Source organism: Stegodyphus dumicola, chromosome 7 (assembly GCF_044657685.1).
Source record: "Stegodyphus dumicola isolate Sdum_Otavi_A_Nest chromosome 7, ASM4465768v1".
NCBI classification, from domain to species: Eukaryota; Metazoa; Arthropoda; class Arachnida; order Araneae; family Eresidae; genus Stegodyphus; species Stegodyphus dumicola.
The window spans coordinates 185795960-185808973 of NC_140774.1; the positions used below are offsets into that span (position 1 = coordinate 185795960).

A 13014-nucleotide genomic window follows, 5' to 3' on the forward strand; every position below is an offset into this window, starting at 1 on the left:
GGCATAGTCAGGCAACACACAGTCGTAGATGTGCTGATTCTCATACTATCCTCAAATATGAAAACACAAAAGCTAATAGTGCTGAAAAGTGTTTTAGATGGACAACCTCTAAAGCATCTTTAAAAGACATCCAGAATATTCTAAAAGTTTATATAACTCTCAAACGTCTAGAGATAAAACTAATTGAAGATACTGCATATTTTAAAAAGAATTAAGAAGACTCTCTTTAACTGGAAATATTACTAAATTGGGAAAAAACATTCCATGAAATCTAATAATTGACAAAAGTCTCCCATTAAGACAAATTAAGAGATCAACCATTTTCCAAATGACTCAAAGAAAAAGCAAGGCTAAAACTTTATTCCAGTGTTAAGAAAAATCAGGTGAACATGATAAATTCAATAAATAAATACATAAATAAACTGTGATTATTTTTCTGATCTTGACTCTGGATTTGAGATGCAATCATTATACTTATAATAGCATATGGATAACTAATTGACAGATTAAAATTTCTAAATAGACCCTCATGTATTGCAAAGTACTGGAATTTGTCACATTCCAACTACCTATGTAATAAAGTAATTGACTCCTTCTGCAGTTTCATTTATTAAAATAGTTGTTTAAAAGATCATACTAAATTTTAAAGCATTCCCCCCAAAAAAAATCTCATTTTCAGTAAATACGGTGCACTTGATGTGGTGAACACTCCTACGTTCTTAAGCATTCCCCCCCCCCAAAAAAAATATCATTTTCAGTAAATATAGTGCACTTGATGTAGTGAACACTCCTACGTTCTTAACAATGTTTAAAACCTTTATTCTTTGAATGTCATCGATTCATTCAAAATCTTTTTTAATTTTAGATTTTAACTTTAGACTATGCTATCATTTCAGACTGCACAGATTAATATCAAATTTATTTTCAAATGTCCTGCCTGATATTTTTAGTCATAATTCTGATAAACTTAACTTTACCATCGAGCTTTTCTAAATCACCATTTAGTCTTTATAACCAAATAACTTTCTATCAACATTATGACCTCTCATGGTAATAATTATTTACTAGATAGAAACCTCTGGTTGGTGCTATGCATTATTTACTATTTCGATAGCTCTATTTATTGTGTTGATAGCGCATCTAACACTTTGTTATCCTACACTAATGGTCCAAGTCAAACAGAAAGAGAGACTGAAACTGAATTAGCTAATTACATGCAGCAGCAAAAATAAATCAAACTCTCCAACTTGCAGGTTTATAAATTAATAGAAAACTATAAATAACCAAAATTAAAAAAGATAATTACAGTGTGCAACCACACCAACATCCACTTACTTATTACAAATTAAATTTAATTTTGTAGAATGCTTTGTTAATTATTCTCACAATCAGAAATTGTACATAACATTACATTTTTTTGTTGTGGCAATATTTTAAATGTTAGGATTTAATTCTATTTTACAGTGACTGATTTCATCATCATAATGGCAATAGGATATTCGGTTTCTCACAATCGTCTACATAATATGCAAATATTTTAACTAAATAAATAAAAAAATACTTTTTACAACTACTGTGAAAGCTTATTTCTGCACAGCTTTCAAACTCAAAACTGTTTCTAATATACGCAGATTTCCTTGTAGTAAAATTTTGAATAGCATATATAATCAACAATTGGGTCATTGTGTATCAGCCTATATGATGAAAGTGTCAAAAAAGAATGTTTTATTATTATTTACTTTAAATTTTAATGTAAATTTTTGTTCTTTTTATAAACTTTTTAAGATTTAATTTTAAAGTAAATTTCTGCACAGATGCCTTTCACTAAAATTGTAAATTTTTTCCACAGCTTTTTAATTTCTTTAAAAACAGCTAAACAATGAAATTATAAACTTAATATTCATTATAGCACAATATTAAGTATAGAATTTTTATAAATTATTGAAGGTTTAACAAATGTAATATTGAGATGAGGGAATATATCGCTTGTTTATAAAAACATTCACTTGCTTGAATGAGAATTGAAAACCACTTTGATCGGATAATTGAGATGAGGAAATATACTGCTTGTTTATATAAACATTCACTTGCTTAAATGCAAAGGAAACTCCTTAATATAAAATTACATAAAGGAATTCAGCCTTAAACTGATGTAAACAGCTTGCTTACACATCCAACTTCACGAAATGAGTTTGCTCCTTAGAAAAGGGACCTGTGTTGGACAATTCTTAAAGAGTTTCATCAACCTTTTATTTCGCACACCCATGAGAAACAATTTTTAATTGCTATAGGATGTAGAAATCCAAATTAGTTGATTTTTTATTAATCACTACAAAGTATTCAAAAGCTACCTTTTATTTTAAGAACACTAAAATGTTATGTTATAACTGCATTAATAATTACTATATAAAAAAGGAAGTTTAACAATATGTTGCTTGATAAATATTTAGAACAATAACAAGGGCTAAATTCTAATACTTGTAAACGATTTACTGTTTCACTCTGAAATATACAGCACCTGCTAAAACTGACTTTTTGTAGCAAACTGAATGTGCACTCTTACTTAACATGAACTAAATGTTAATTCATGTGCTAGAATAACTAGTCTAGATATATTAAATAGTTCAGTAAGTACTTCAATTTTATGATTTCTTCCATCAAATCCATAGATGATTTGAACTGATTTTTTTTTTCTTCTATTTTTTCCCCATTATTTGCGAATTATTCTGTGGAATTTGAAATCATTCTGATATTTATGTTATAGCAGTATTTCAATTTGAGATGTGCAAAAATTATATGCTTTTAAGACACTTGTAATTAACACTTGCAGATATTTCTATAACAAATAACAATGAATAATAAATTCTATAACAAAATACATTATCTTGCAATGTCCTAATGCTATTGTTTTGATTCAGATGGATATCACCAAAAGATTCCCCTAGTTTATTTTTGTTGTCATTCTATTTTCATTTTCACATCAGGCCTCTATAAAGCATTACCAAAAGCAGACTAATATAATTAAATTTTGACAAGAGGTTTTACAGAAAAATTTATTATAAATCTTTGAACGAATAAGCTAAAGAATTTCAACAACCTGCTTTAAACATATGCCAGCAGTATAAAAATTCTGTACACTTCATACCATCATTGCTCAGTCTTTTGAAATCTCATTGCTCAGCAGCAAGAACAATTTCACAATATTTGATTAATGGCAAAACAAAAGTAATTTTTCTAAATTGAGAAATCTGTACTTTTTTTATACATAATTGCACAAGATTTAATACTTTATTATATGAGTATCAAATGGTTAACCTGTGATGTGTACATCAGAAAATAAAAAATTAATAAACCAATGCCAGACCTTCATTAATCTCAATATATGGAAGCTTAGTTAGTTAAGCAAAAATTAAATGAACTAAACCTGAAATTTCACATTTTAAATCTAACAGAAAATTTAGTTCTTCCAATTTTTCTTTTAATGTTATAATTTTACACTGATTGTAGAAATAAATGTGAAATAAATACTACAAATTTCATTTTATTAAGCAAAGATGAGAATAAAACATTTAATTAACAGCAGCAATTACATGGCACAGAATTTAACCTTTCGATAAAAAGTTATGAAACTGTACGGTACTTTTTAATATGCAATGCTCTTCAACTCTTCACATATTATTCTACTGTATGGAACCAAATAAGTTATATTAAAATATAATGCTATCAATATAAAGGAAGCCTTGATGAAGACACATAATTTATAGGTCAGCATCTATGTTACAACACTGACATGAATGATGATTTGTAAGACTTTCAGCAACACTTCTCACTTAATATGTTTCAAATAAAAAAGCAGAGTATGTTGGCAAGAATCTACACATTACATAACTATTCATTTATCTTTTCACATAATTATTACTGAACCTGGTAAATACATATTACATCATATGTTCTTCCAGGTTTTTAACAAAATACATTGATATGCACAGCACAAAAATAAACTGCAAAAACTAAGTAACTGTAACTATCAATGAAATCACAATGCAGATCTATATGACTTTGCAAAAAATTTTGAAATACTAAAATAAATAAACTAAAAATTCATTGAAGTATATGAAAGACAAATCTATGAGCAAAAACAGTTTTAGTTATGTCTAATGAAATCAAACCCACTGCAAAGGAAGAACTAAAAAAAAAAAACAAAAACAGATTATCAAATAAAAAACTTACAAACACATTGAAAATGAATGTAAATACATATGATGACAAAACTGTGCAAAAGAAACATTCTTTTAAAGCAGAAAATGTGACATAACTACAGAAATAAAAACAATTACAGGAAAACTTCAACCAAGATGCTTAATAACTGAAAAATCTGAAATGAACTTAATAACTGAAAAACAGAAGAGAGGAATTTAAATCATCTGAGCTTAAAAAAGCATTGCATAAAAGATATATATTGCATCTGATCACAGAAATGGTAAAATACAGGCCACAATTTTTGATGGTGCACCATTAATTATCTAAAGTTGTATAGTACAAAAAATTACAGAGACATAAGCAGCTTCCTCACTTTTTTATCTTTTAACAGATAAATGCAAATATCAGATCTAATATATAGTTAACTGGACTTTTTTTCTGTGTAACAAAAGCTTAATTCTAAATGAAAAATTAAATAAATTAAAAAAAAAAAAAAGAGGGGAAATGCATTCCTACACATTATTTTGAACAGAAAATACTACTATTATTAACTTTACGTACACAAGGATGTTAGTATATTAAGAAAACAGAGTTATACTTTCAAAGTCATGCAGAAGCTTTAAAAAATTGTATAAAACTGAGCAAATTAAAGGAACTTTCAGTACTTAATATCTTACAAAATACACCAAATAAATTGGTAACTGTCACCAATCTGACCACACAAAATTAAATTATACATATGAAATTGAAAAATCCTAATTTATCTGGTAAGAAGTTATAATTGAATATAAAGAAATAAAATATTTAAAAAACTCACTGTCAAAATAAATTCCATTTACATTATATCCACATTAAAAATTCTCACTGTACAATATGTAATTCATGTTGATCACATTAAAAATCAGTTTTCTCACCCCCCCTTTACTACTTTGATCAGATAAATCATCAGCAGCAGACATTCACACAAAAATGCTTTCATCATCGCAATTTCCATCTATACAGTTTTTAAAGTAACTACAAGATTTAAGCGCAAAATTTCATTTGTCACACCAACAGATATGCCTGCATTTACATTATTCCTTGGACCATCACCTTCAATAATAATTATTTACATATATGTGCATTTTTAAAAACTTTTAAATTATACAGAAATACAATTCAAAGAGAAATTTCCAGAAAATGGATGGCTGCAAATTAGAAAATTTATTTAAATTTTGGTACTGTCATGCATTTATTACACACCATTCATGCTCCTGCGAAGGTAAGCATGTAGATAAAAAATTATACAAAATGCTTCTAAAAAATCTTCATAGCTTCTAATTTGTAATAAAGATTATTTTCAGTTTGAACATAATTGCTTAACATGCAATAAAAAATGCCTTTTTAAATATTAAGCTGGCATTCTTCTTTCAAATAAAGACACCTATTACATAAAAGGACAATGGAAAACAAAATTTTATGTTGTTGTTGTTGAGTTTTATATTCAAGCTAGTAAAAGCAGTGTCTTCTTACATTTTTAAATATCTTTTGAAATAGAAGAAAAATGGCAAATAGTCAGACTTTGGGACGTGTGCCTCTCAGATCACTAGCGGCACTGTGGCACCTGGCAGACTAATTAATGCACAGAGTCCGAGGTTGAATGGCCTCTAAGGCAAACAGGTCCAGCCAGGCGAATATAAAATGTTTTAATTTGAATGGAGTACTGCAAGCAGATTTCCAGACAGCAGGTGTATGGATGAAAAAAGGCAAGGTGATCTAGGTTTCTAAAAAAATAAATAAAGATTAAAATTATCTCTTTATTACTTTAAAGTACAAAATAGAATTGCATTTAAATTCATGTGCAATAGTTAGCTCATTCTTTACCCAGTTTCTAAAGTAATTTTTTAAATAATATCTAGTTCAGCATAAAAAAAAAAAAAAAAAAACACAGAACAATTAAAGCAACTGACCATTAAAACAAATGCTTTACTCTTTTTATTTAGTGCATAGTTTAAGATAATGTAGCCTTCAAAAACAGAAGCAATGGACTAAAAAAGTGCTGAAGTACATGTGATTATTGGTCACAGTATGACAGGTGCTACACTTTACGACACAGTAAGTTATCAACTTGAGATTTGTGTCATGCTCATATATGTTTTCAGTTATGTTCTGGCCAATGCCACTATTTTAATATATTATTGCTTAATAAACATAAAAATTGTTGCAAAAATAATGCCAATATGCTACTTTTTTTTAAACATAAATTATGAATGGAATTGAAATTTTGGTACTTGTCTTCTATAGTAGACATGGTAAAAAAAGGTTACCGATCTATGCATGCGTGAGAAACAAATGGTTAAGGATCTAACAGGCTTTCACAACTGCATTGTGTCAATATATAGCAGTTCTTTAATTGTAAAATACTCATTATACTTACTTTTTCCAATCCTCCATCAATATTACAGTAGCTATAGTTGAAGTTTGAGGCACTATTAGCAGCAACTGCTGAGCTTTGGTCACCAGAAAGTGTCCGTAAAAAATGAATTTTCCGGTTATGTTTATATATATGTATTGGTTCTGGGAGAAAGTTTGTGGTGTTTTTCTCCACAGATGGCGTCAATGCCAAATAATTCAGGAAACACAGATCGCAGTGACACCACTAAATGCTCATTATAAGGTGATTTTTTTAGCATTACTGCGAGTACATAAACATTAAATGGGCAACAGTAAGTGGAAAGTTGTATGCATTTGACAATGTAGAAAAGTAAGGAAAACAGTGCAATATTGTTATGACAAACAGAAGATTGCTGCATACACTTGTAAAAAATTTGTGCTCTGTACGGTAAAGGTATCTTAAGCATTCTCAACACTGGTATGGAGCTGGTCATTGATCTCAAAATTGTTTTGGACTATTTACACAAAACTGGCTTTAAAAAAAAAAAAAAGAAAGAGGGAGAGAGAGCTCGATGCCTGGGTTCCGCATGATTTGAGTGCAAAAACATGCTAAATCCAATTAAGATTTGCGATGCACTGCTGAAACGCAATGTATTCCAGCCATTTCTTAAACGTGCCATAACCGTGAATGAAAAATAGATCACATATGACAATCACAAGTATAAAGATCATGGAGATAAAAGATGGAGAGCTATCACAAGCTGTTGCGAAGGCAGGACTGATGCTGAATATGGTGCTGCTATATGTGTGGTGGAACTCGAAGGGAATCGTGCACCATGAGCTTTTTACAGTTGATCAGACAACTAATTCTCAGCTCTACTGTGAACCACTCAGCAATTGAAAGAAAACGACCCAAATTTTAAAATAGGAAAGGTGTCTTCCATCATGACAATGCCTGACTACACACTTCTTTAATTATTCGGCAAAAATTGTGCGAAGTTGGTTGGGAAGTTATGACGCACCCACTGTATAGTCCAGATATAGTACCATCAGACAATCACTTGTTCCGATCTCTGCAGAACTTTCTCTATGGAATTAGGCTGGTTTCATTAGAGGCCTGTGAAAACCGTATGCCTCAGTTTTTAACCAGAAACCACAGAAGTTCTTCACCATTGACATCATGGCTCTAACCAAAAGACAGTGAAACATTGTCAATAATAACGGAGCATATTTGGTTTAAATAAATTCCATTTCCCAATTTGAGAAAACCAGTTGAATTCTACTCCAAAAAACGCTACGAATTCTTTCCCAGACTCAATATATATATAAAAGTAGCAAGACAACATGAATTAGAGAGACCTTAGTGGTCAAGAATTTTGCGCATTGAGCTGCAAATTTTTTTTAAATTTAAAAATTTAAGAAGTAAGAGGAACGTTTAAAAGCTTATGCTAAAAAATACATTTGATTCTATAGTTCCTTAGCAAAAATGTAAGATCATTCAATAACTAGAAACAATAACAAAGTAGTAAAATCAATCTCATTAAAACTAAATGTTAAAATTACTAGTCGAGATGATTTCAAAAACAAAAAGGGGTGAGAAAAAATTAATAAATTTTAACTTACAAATAATTTTAAAAGGACTTTTGTAAAATTTAAACATAAAAATACATGATATGTACAAAAAATTGCAACAGATGGTAAATAGCTCAATTCGAGGTTTGAGTCACATAGATACAGATAGATAGATATAAGTGTTACATTAAATAAAATAATAAATACAATTTTCTGGCAAGTTTAACCCTTTTCAGATAGTGTGCCTTTGTTTAACCCCTTAACTGCCGCGGGCGTATATATACGCCTTGCTCAGCCGATGCGTTAACTGCCCCAGATGCACCCAGATGCGCAGCCGATGCGTTAACTTTGCGAATAATTTTAAGTGTAGCAGCGCAAAGCAAATGATAGCAGTTTGGAAGGACGTATATATACGCCTGGGGCAGTTAATGCATCGGCTGAGCAAGGCGTATATATACGCCCGCGGCAGTTAAGGGGTTAAGATGCTCTCTCCAGACGGAGATACCGAAAGGAATCCTCTCACAGGATAGGGTTTTGCATGACTGAGCCAAACTTTAGGGGCATGGAGGAATCACACACAAAAAAGTCTTAATGTCATAAATTTGGTACCATTTTAGATTATTATTTAAGCTATCATATATGTTAAAATTAGCATTTAATAACCTTTTCCCTTTACTTTACATGAAAATATATTTAAAAAAAAATTGCTTACTTTGAGAAATAATTTTTGGAAGCACTATTCAAACTATTCTGAAGTTCCAACTGATAAAATACATTAATAAACTTTAAAATTAATTAAAAACTACAAGAAGTAAGATTTTCCATAGAAATGAATCATCACTCCCATCCATCTGTCACTAACTGGATCATTTACCATGCCAGTATATCCTTCCTCTGACTTACAAGGCTTTCTGGCTATAATAAACTAGAGTCAAGGCTTTCCAAAATAAAAAGCAGCACAAAGTGGACATGAGTTTAAGAGCTTGGCTCTTGTTTGTTTATATTATGCTTTCCCTCTTCCCCCACTGATGAGCAAATTACCAAAGTCAGGCAGAATGTGATCAAACTGAAGGTCAGAATCCTAAAACTATGATAAGCTCCTTCTCAGTGATGCATGTGTGGGATTCCCAGCCGTGACAGTCATTTGTAGGGCAGATGTATGTGGCAAAGCAAATAATTTTGGTTCAGAAAAGGTTTAATGTATAGAACTGTTTGGCATGCTTATGGTGTTATTTTAATCAAATGGTTTATATAATCATAATAAATACAATAAGTTCTGTTGAATTATGTTATTTTAAATAAAATGCTGACAAATCTGCATTAAATACAATAACAAATACAAATTTATACTTAATTCCTTTTTTTCTTTATATATATATATATATATTAAATAATTTATGCTGTATACATATTAAAATGCCAATTTATCATTTCCAATTGTCTTTTTTTTTTTTTTTTTTTTTGGATGTTTATAACATATAACAACAGATTGCCTTTCTTAAGCCTGAAATGCACCAAGGCCGGTACAGAAGAGCATTTTGAAAGAAGCATTGAAGAGAAATATTTCTATAAGATGAAGCACCCACACTTCTTATAGAAATATTTATTTTAGAAAGTCTATACTGAGAGCTTCAAATCACATTTCCAGCTCCTCTTAATGCTCTCCACTTACAGACCAAAGGAAAAATTTAATTAATCAACAATTCACTAAAGTTAACATTAATTGCAAATTCAACATTTTGCTATTCAGTTCAATTTAACAAAGATCTACTGCATTAAACTAAAACTAATCTCACCAATTTCAGTCATATTTATATAGGATATTTAAATAAACATAATCTAGGTCTAAAAGATGCTGATTATCGAGATAAAAATGTAAAGTAGAAATAAATATAAGAGATAATTCAGATGTAAAATTGACTATCAATAAATGATTATTGTTATATTATTTTTCTATAATACTCAGAAATGTTTTGAACTAGATTAACAGAAGCAATTTAACATATCATTCAGATGAAAGAGCCACTTAAAAAACGGACAAAATTTGATGCTTGCATACTTTGGAAGGTTACATTGGTTTATCTGAACTAAACATCATATTTCTTCACAGACAAACCAATACTAAATATGACTTGATATTATTATGAAATTTGTATTTAGCTATTTTTTAACAGAATTTGTAAATTCTGAGTAAGTTGTTTTATATTCCCTTGCAATGCAGCACGAGACTTAATTGAAGAGAAAGCTATGCTTTAAAAATTAAAATACAGGAGCACGTGCATTTAACATTTTAATAAATTGATATCTCGTAACTGTACTCTTTTGCTATCCAGAAAAATTGAGAAAATACCAGAATGTTCTCATGCAGGATTAAAAAGCTTATAAAAGGCGAAGAAAAAAAATCTCAATTCAGTTGTTTACTTAGTGCTATGTAGCTATTGTAGTGAATTTACAGTGAGATCGGATTAGCTTTCTCTGTGTTTTTGGTTGGTTGGCTGACTTTTAATGTCACAAAACCTTCAAGGTTATTATGTGCCAAACGAATGGTGAATAAAATCCATAGTGCACAAGCACACTGTAGCAGATGAATTATTGAAATGAACCTGTAATGCTGATGAAGGTACAGAGAAACAACTTTGAGAAATGCTCTAGAAACAGATAGAGCAGGATAAAAGAAAAAACTTCAAATCATATAGTAAAAAGAGATGTCTTTTAAAAATCTTATGAGGTTGATATGAGGGTTTCTTCCAATGAGATTTGTTAAGTTAACATTCGTAGAGTTAAAATGATATTTACGTTTCTGACTAAGAGCAGGACAGCAGGTTAAAATGTGATTGACTGAAATGGAAACGTTGCAAGTGCCACAAATAAGCTCATTGTGTCCTTTCAAGAGATTCTGATGTGTCAGTCTGCAGTGACCAATTTGTAGGCGAGTCAGCACGACATCCTCCTTTTGATTCCTTCTCGACTAACAATACTCCAAATTGGATTTTACCTCCCTTAATTTGTTCAGTATCTGGCATTCCCAGAGTTCTTGCCACCTGGACAAGATCTTTGTTCTGATGTACTTCCGTATGTATGTAAAAGAGACATCATTTTCAGAGGTAATATCAGCAGATTTTGCTGCGACGTTGGTGAGTTCATTGCCTTTGATGTCACCATGTCCAGGCACCCAGCAGTACGCAATACCTGAGTTTCTCAAACGGAGGTGTGCCTTTAAAATTTATAAGACCAAAGGGTGGCCAGTATTTGTATTTATTGAATCAAGACCACTCAGAGAGTCAGAGTATATGATGAACTGTCTGCTATTCTGCTTAGAAATAAAGGTTAAGGAATTCAAAATGGCAAAAGTTTCTGCAGTAAAGACAGATGCAGCCTTATGAAGTTTACTACTCTTGATTTCTTTATCGCAAACAAAAGCTGCCCCAACATGATCATGATTCTTTGCACTGTCGGTAAAAACTGCTTTATAGTTAGAATGACTGCTTCTATGCTCTAGGAAAATTTGTTGATATTGGACATCATTGGTATTACTCTTCTTAAGTTTTCCAAAAATGTTAAGTATGTGAATATTCACTTCTTGCCAGGGAGCAATAATGAAAAAATTAAAGTTTTTGGGATGCAGATCTTTTAGGTTGAATTTTTCAATCAGTGAGTGAATGCGACAATCAAAAGCTGAGATACATTAAGGACGTGCTTGGTAGATACATCAGTAGTGATCAGATGTCATGAGTCGGACAGGATGTTCGGCTTATGACATTACTTTTTAACGAATATCAATGAACGTCTAAATTTCAGAGATGGTTCAAAACAGATTACATATAAACTTTGAACTGGAGATGTTCTGAAAGCCTCACAGCAAATCCGTAACCCTTGATGGTGGACTGGATCCAATTTCAGTCGCACAGAAAGTCTTGCTAATCCATAGATAACACAGCCATAGTCAAGTTTAGAATGGATTAAAGCTCTATAAATGCGGAGCATAGAACAACGTTCTGCTCCCCATGAAGTAATGGCCAGGACTTTCAGTATGCTGAGAGCTTTAGCACATTTTTTCTTTGGATTTAAGATATGCGGAAGGAAAATGAGCTTTCTGTCAAATATAACTCCCTCTGTGTTTTTGAACTGAGTTCTATTTATATTTTAGTACTTCAAAGTATAACTACTGCAAGATATTGTGATTTTGTATGAATATCTCTGAGAAAATTTCAGCATTTTGTTTTATTTATAGGAATAATAATAAATTTTATTAACTTATTGACATGTGCATTCAATCGATTACGAACCCCCACGCACGCAAAAAATATACTGTATGGTGATATTCCATTAACTTAAGATCATATAAGATATTAACCATATAATATGCCATATCTGTTATGTTGATAATTCATATAAGTATATATGCCATGTAACAGATTCATTCATTCACTCAAAATACACATATGCTTTCATTATCTGAATTATCAACAACATATTTTCAATACAATAAGCTAAGTGAAATGATATAAGTACCTGCTGCAACAAATAAACTATTAAAAAAATTAAGTGTACAATATTTAGGTTATCCAACAGGATGGTGCTTATGTAAGAAATGCACATAAATCAGTATTATATTAAAACACCGATAATACTCTGCATTCTGTTGTAATTTACCTCTTTCAAGAGTAGTAAACTTCAACAAGAGAGAGATATTACATGACACAACTGGAATGCATAGCTACCACCCTTGAAATGCAAAAACTGGGAGGTTCTTGCACTACATAACAATGGTCTTCAAAAGGATATCATTGAAAAAAATTGACTTTAAAATTACTTTATAATGTAATTTGGGTTATTAAATGAATTGCAAAATGATTTTAATGTAAAATA

General features: G+C 30.6%; 1 protein-coding gene across 1 annotated transcript in view; it reads right to left on the bottom strand.

Annotated features, from left to right (window-relative positions):
• Positions 1–3525: 3525 nt before the first annotated feature.
• LOC118201731 (ras-related protein Rab-10-like) overlaps positions 3526–13014 on the bottom strand; it is a 60808-nt gene continuing 51319 nt past the window's right edge. Inside the window, exon 7 of the mRNA XM_035373881.2 lies at positions 3526–5963. The gene's annotated coding sequence lies outside the window, so the exon portion shown is untranslated. The remainder of the gene's footprint in view (positions 5964–13014) is intronic.